Source organism: Cetorhinus maximus, chromosome 3 (assembly GCF_964194155.1).
Source record: "Cetorhinus maximus chromosome 3, sCetMax3.hap1.1, whole genome shotgun sequence".
NCBI classification, from domain to species: Eukaryota; Metazoa; Chordata; class Chondrichthyes; order Lamniformes; family Cetorhinidae; genus Cetorhinus; species Cetorhinus maximus.
Window position 1 is genome coordinate 167,375,884 of NC_135881.1, and position 6,189 is coordinate 167,382,072.

The window sequence follows — 6,189 nt, forward strand, 5'->3', positions numbered from 1 at the left end:
TCATCAGGTACATCTCTTCCACTTGCAGGAAAGCTTTAGCAGTTTCCAGTGCCATCTAATTTTTGACAGTACAAACCTGGCGTTTCCTTTTAGCTTTTATTGTTTACCAAATTTACACCTAATTCATTGTTGTCTTTTCTTCCAAAATATCCTGGACCTAAGCCCCCAAACTTTGCCACAACTCACTTGAGATAGTGCGCCACAATATTTTAAGGGTAGGATAAACAGTTAAACAGCATCAATTCCAGAGTACAGGATTCGAAATGTTGATTTTGATCGATGTCCTCTAAATTCCTTTCAGTTCTTTGTTGATGTCACAAGGTGGTCTTCCAGCACTTTAAGTATTTAGTTCACTGGTTGAGCACTTGCCTTTCAATGTCTCTAATAGTGATTTTCCCCTTTGCCTCTTGACAGGGGTTTTCAGAGAGAGAGCAGGTTATAGAGATATGAGGAGAAAAAGCCAGCTAGCTATTATTGTAGAATTACTGGAATCTTACACAGTTACACATCTCACAGGAGAGAGAGGTTTTAGGGCTTTATCCTTTCAGGCTAAGAGCTATTCTGTTGCACTGCTCTCACACAAATGCTGGTTACTTAGTCAGGAGCCAATTAAAACATTGCTGCCAGGCAGATCCCCATTAGACCAGATTGCTCCTCAGCACCATCCTGTCTTTCATGGCACAGTCTGTTCCAGGACAGCAACATTGCATATATCCCTCACCCTGCTCCAGCAGACATGTCTTTGAAACTGCTGCAATTGTAATTTTGATCCACAGTCCAACAGAAATAAAGACATGTTCTTCACAACAGTCCAACAGAAATAAAAATATATGTTCTTTACACCTCTCTCTTCTACCAGCTTTCCAGCCAAGTGTTTGATTGCTCAATTCTCCAATTTCTCTACTCACTTGCATGTGGGACTGGGAGTAATCCTGAGAGCTCCTGCTTTTCAATCTCCTTCCTAGTTCCCTAAAGTCTGCTTTCAGAACCTCATGCCCTTTCCTACCTAAGTCATCGGTACCAACATGGACCATGACTTCTGGCTGATCACCCTCTCTCAGGAGAATGTCCTGCAGCCACTCTTGACTCTGGCACCAGGGAGGCAACATACCATCCTGGAGTCATGTCTCTGGCCGCAGAAATGCTGTCTGTTCCCATAACTAATGAATCCCCTATCACTATAGCTCTTCCTTTCTTCTTCCTCCCTTCAGTACAGCTGAGCTGCTCGTGATGCCACAAACATGGCTCTGACTGTACTCTGCTGAGGAACCAGCGCCCTCACCAGCTTCCAAAATGGAAAACCGATTTGTGAGCAGGGCCCCAGTGGACTGCTACACTACCTACCTAGTTTTCTTGGACTGCCTGGTAATCACCCATTCACTTTCTACCTCTAGGCTCCTAAGCTGCAGTGTGACCACTTCTCTGAATGTGCTATCCATGTAGCTCTCAGCCTCACAGATTCATCACAGTGACTCCAGCCACTGCTTGAGCTCTGAAATTCGGAGCTCAAGGTTTTTCATCTGCTGACACTTCCTGTACATGCTCGTCTAGGACATTGGGACCATCCACAGTCTCCCACATGTTACAGGATATGCATTCCACATGACCGAGCTGTCCTGCTATGCTTCAATATACTTCTTTCAAGTTTACGTTATTTTACTTTGGTTTATTTCTATTAACTTTATATTGCTTCGCCCTACTTAATAAACCTTACCAAAAGTACAATTCCAACTTTATTTTAAGCCTTAGGAATAGGATAAATCTTAAACGCTTACTAGATACTCACCAAACAGCTAGCTTCTTCTCCAACGAATCAAATTGCTTATTTCCTGTGATGTCACAATTTGTTTTTCTTTTACTCTCCTTTTGAACTCAGCAAGGGCCGGTACCAAGCAGCTGACAGGTCCGCTTCTCTGACTACTCTTCCCAAAGGTGAGTGATGTTGGCCGCTCTCCCCGGACTGTATTTATTCTCTACCCGCTCCGTGTATCTCCCGCAGGTCTGCCTCTCCGACTGCTCTTCCCAAAGGTGAGTTCCCACAGGCTATATAATAGTTATGTAAACAAAGATCCCCACTAAACATGTTGTGACTTTATAATAAGAAATTTTTTAGCCCACAATTCTTCTGATTTCAATACATCATCCTGATTGATCCCTTGGGTGGATCACACGATGGATTTCCTGACAGCAAAGTTTAAACAAATCAGTCAATGGTGTTATTTTTCATGACTCAATCGACAACCATTAAAAAGAAGCTGTGCAGTCCTGCAAACATACACAAAGAAAGATAAGAAATACCACCAGTCCTTTTATATTCAGACCCTTACATATTGTACTCCCACCACAGAGCAATGCAATCTCCTGAGAGAGATGAAAAAAAGTGATCAGTTCAGGAAAAGAGTTAATGCTGAACCTGTTGCCCCCGTTTTAACTCAGGCTGGGAATGTGGCTTTGAAGGGCTGACGAGAATGGGAAGCTCAGGTGGCTGCACCAGCCTGAGATCTGGACCATTTAAATTTCCAGGCCTCAGTTCAATTTTTTAAGTCTGATTCTGATCCTGAGCTGATGGGAACATACAAACAAGGAGTAGGCTATTTAGCCCCTCGAGACAGCTCCACCATTTAATAAGGTCATGGCTGATTTGATAGTAACCTGAAATCTGAATCCCACCCACCACCGAAAACCTACCACCCCCTTGCTTATCAAGGATCTATCCACCTCTGCCTTAAGAATATTCAAAGACTCTTCTTCCACCACCTTTTCATGAAGAGAGTTCCAAAGACTCACAACCCTCTAGGTGAAAACATTTCACCTCACCTCTGTTTTAAATGGGCGACCCTTTATTTTTAAAGAATGACCACTGGTTCTAGATTCTTCCACAAGAGGAAACATCCTTTCCACATCCACCCTGTCAAGACCCCTCAGGATCTTACGTGTTTCAATCAAGTCACCTCTTACTCTTCTGAATATCAGCGGATACAAGCCTAGTCTGTCCAATCTTTCCTCATAAAACAACCCACCCATCCCTGGTATTAATCTGGTAAACCTCCTCTGAACTGCTTCCAATGCATTTAAATCCTTCCATAAATAAGTTGACCAATACTGTATATAGTACTCCAGATGTAGTCTCACCAATGCCCTGCATAGCTATGGGGCAAAGTGACAACCAAAAGCACAAAGGGAGAGGTTAAGAGATTTATTTTTACACAGAAGTTTGTTGGAACATTAATTACAATACCGAAATTAATTGGGGAAGCAAAACTCATAATAGTTTTGAAAAAGGAAGTGGAGAAAAATGAGCAGGGGAATTGGACTAAGTGGATAGTAATCTCAAAGAACTGGCAGAGCTACCATGGGCTGAATGGAACAAAAACAAAAAATGCTGGAAAAACTCAGCAGGTCTAGCAGCATCTGTGGAGAGAAAGACAGAGTTAACGTTTCGAGTCCGTATGACTTCTTCAGAGCCTGAATGGCCTACTTCTGGGCCTAAAAATTATGTTTATCTCAGACAATCAGGCATCCATACCCAAGATTCCCTCTAGGCTGTGCAGCCAGACAGTTGTGCAGCTATTCAACAAGCCACAATGTACTGTGCAGTGAATCAAATAGGTTACACACAACCAAGCTTTTCTTCAGCATGTGCACAAAGCTGGGATGTGCAACAATCTCAAAGGGACCACCCAGTGCAACAAACTGACACAACAATACAAAGAAAATAGCGGAAACATTGCCCATTAACATCACTGAATCCCCCACTATCGATGTCCTGGGGGTTACCATTGACAGAAACTGAACTGGACTAGCCAAAGTAAGACTGTGGCTACAAGGGCAGGTCAGAGGCTAAGAATCCTGCGGCAAGTAACTCACCCCCTGACTCCCCAAAGCCTGTCCACCATCTACAAGGCACAAGTCAGGAGTGTGAAGAAATGCTCACCACTTGCCTGGATGAGTGCAGCTCCCACAACACTCAAGAAGCTCAATACCATCCAGGACAAAATAGTTCACTTGATTGGCACCCCATCCATTGCCCTTTCCCAACCTCAAATAATGAGAAACTTAACTCCATATTCCTTCTCATCTTTTTTTTAATTCATTCATGAGATGTGGGTGTCACTGGCTAGGCCAGTATTTATTGCCCTTCCCTAATTGCCCTTGAGAAGGTGGTGGTGAGCTGCCTTCTTGACCATTGCAGTCCATGTGGTGTAGGTACACCCACAGTGCCGCTAGAGAGGGATTTCCAGGATTTTGACCCACTGACAGTGAAGGAACGGCGATATATTTCCAAGTCAGGATGGCGAGTGGCTTGGAGGGGTACTTCCAGTGGTGCTGTTTCCATGTATCTGCTGCCCTTGTCCTTCAAGACAGTAGCAGTCGTGGGTTTGGAAAGGTGCCTTGGGGAGTTCCTGCAGTGCATCTTGTAGATGGTACACACTGCTGCCACTGTTCATCAGTGGTGGAGGGAGTAAATATTTGTGGATGGGATGTCAATCAAGCGGATTGCTTTGTACTGGATGGTGTCAAGCTTCTTGAGTATTGTTGGAGCTTCACCCATCCAGAATATTCCATCACAATCCTAACTTGTGCCTTGTACATGGTGGACAGGCTTTGGGGAGTCAGAAGGTGAGTTACTCGCTGCAGGATTCCTAGCCTCTGATCTGCTCTTGTAGCCACAGCATTTATATGGCTAGTCTAGTTCAGTTTCTGGTCAATGGTAACCCCAAGGATGTTGATAGTGGGAGACTCATCGATGGTAATGCTATTGAATGTCAAGGGGTGATAGTTGGATTCTCCCTTGTTGAAGATTGTAGCAAATGCTTCAACCTTATCTTTTGCACTGATATGCAGGGCTCCTCCATCATTGACGATGGGGATATTGGTGGAGCCTCCTCCTCCAGTGAGTTGTTTAATTGTCCACCACCATTCACAGCTGAATGTGGCAGGACTGCAGAGCTTAGATCTGATTCATTGGTTGCGTAATCGCTTAGCTCTCTCTACTGCTTGCTACTTATGCTGTTTGGCACACAAGTAGTCCTATGTTGTAGCTTCACTAGGTTGACACCTCTTTTTTGTGTATGCCTGATGCTGCTCCTGGCATGCCTTCCTGCACTCTTCATTGAACTAGGATTGATCCCCTGGCTTGATGGTAATGGCAGAGTGGGGGATATGCCAGGCCATGAGGTTACAAATTGGGGTTAAGTACAATTCTGCTGCTGGAGATGGCCCACAGCACTTCATGGATTCCCAGTCCTGAGTTGCTAGATCTGTTTGAAATCTATCACATTTAGCATGGTGGTAGTGGCACACAACACGATGGAGGGTATCCTCAATGTAAAGACAGGACTTTGTCTCCACATGGGCTGTGCGGTGGTCACTCCTACCGATACTGTCATGGACAGATGCATCTGAGGCAGGCAGGTTGGTGAGGTGAGATCAAGTATGTTTTTTTCTCTTGTTGGTTCCCTCATCACCTGCCACAGGCCCAACCTAACAGCTATTTCCTTTAGGAACCGGCCAGCTGGGTCTGTGGTGGTGCTACCGAGCCACTCTTCATGATCGACATTGAAGTCCCCCATCCAGAGCACATTCTGTGCCCTTGCCACCTTCAGTGATTCCTCCAAGTGGTGTTCAACACGGAGAAGCACTGATCCATCAGCTGAGGGGGGATGGTACATGGTACCTAGCAGGAGGTTTCCTTGCCCATGTTTGACCTGATGTAATGAGACTTCATGGGGTCCGGAGTCGATGTTGAGGACTCCCAGGGCAACTGCCTTCTGACTGTAATCCACTGTGCCACCACCTCTGCTGGCTCAATCCTGCCAGTAGGGCACGACATACCCAGGGACGCTGATGGTGGTGTCTGGGTATGATTCCGTGAGTATGACTATGTCAGGCTGCTGCTTGACTGGTCTGTGAGACAGCTCTCCCAATTTTGGCACTAGGCCCCAGATGTGAGTAAGGAGGACTTTGCAAGACCGACAAGACTGAATTTGACGTTGTTGTTTCCAATGCCTCGGTCAATGCCGGGTGGTACATTCTGCTTCATTCCTTTTAGACTTTTTAGTGGTTTGATACAACTGAGTGGCTTGCCAGGCCATTTCAGAGGGCAGATGAGAGTCAACCACATTGTTGTGGGTCTGGAGTCACATGTAGGCCAGACCAGGTAAGGTTTCCTTCCTTAAAGGACATTAG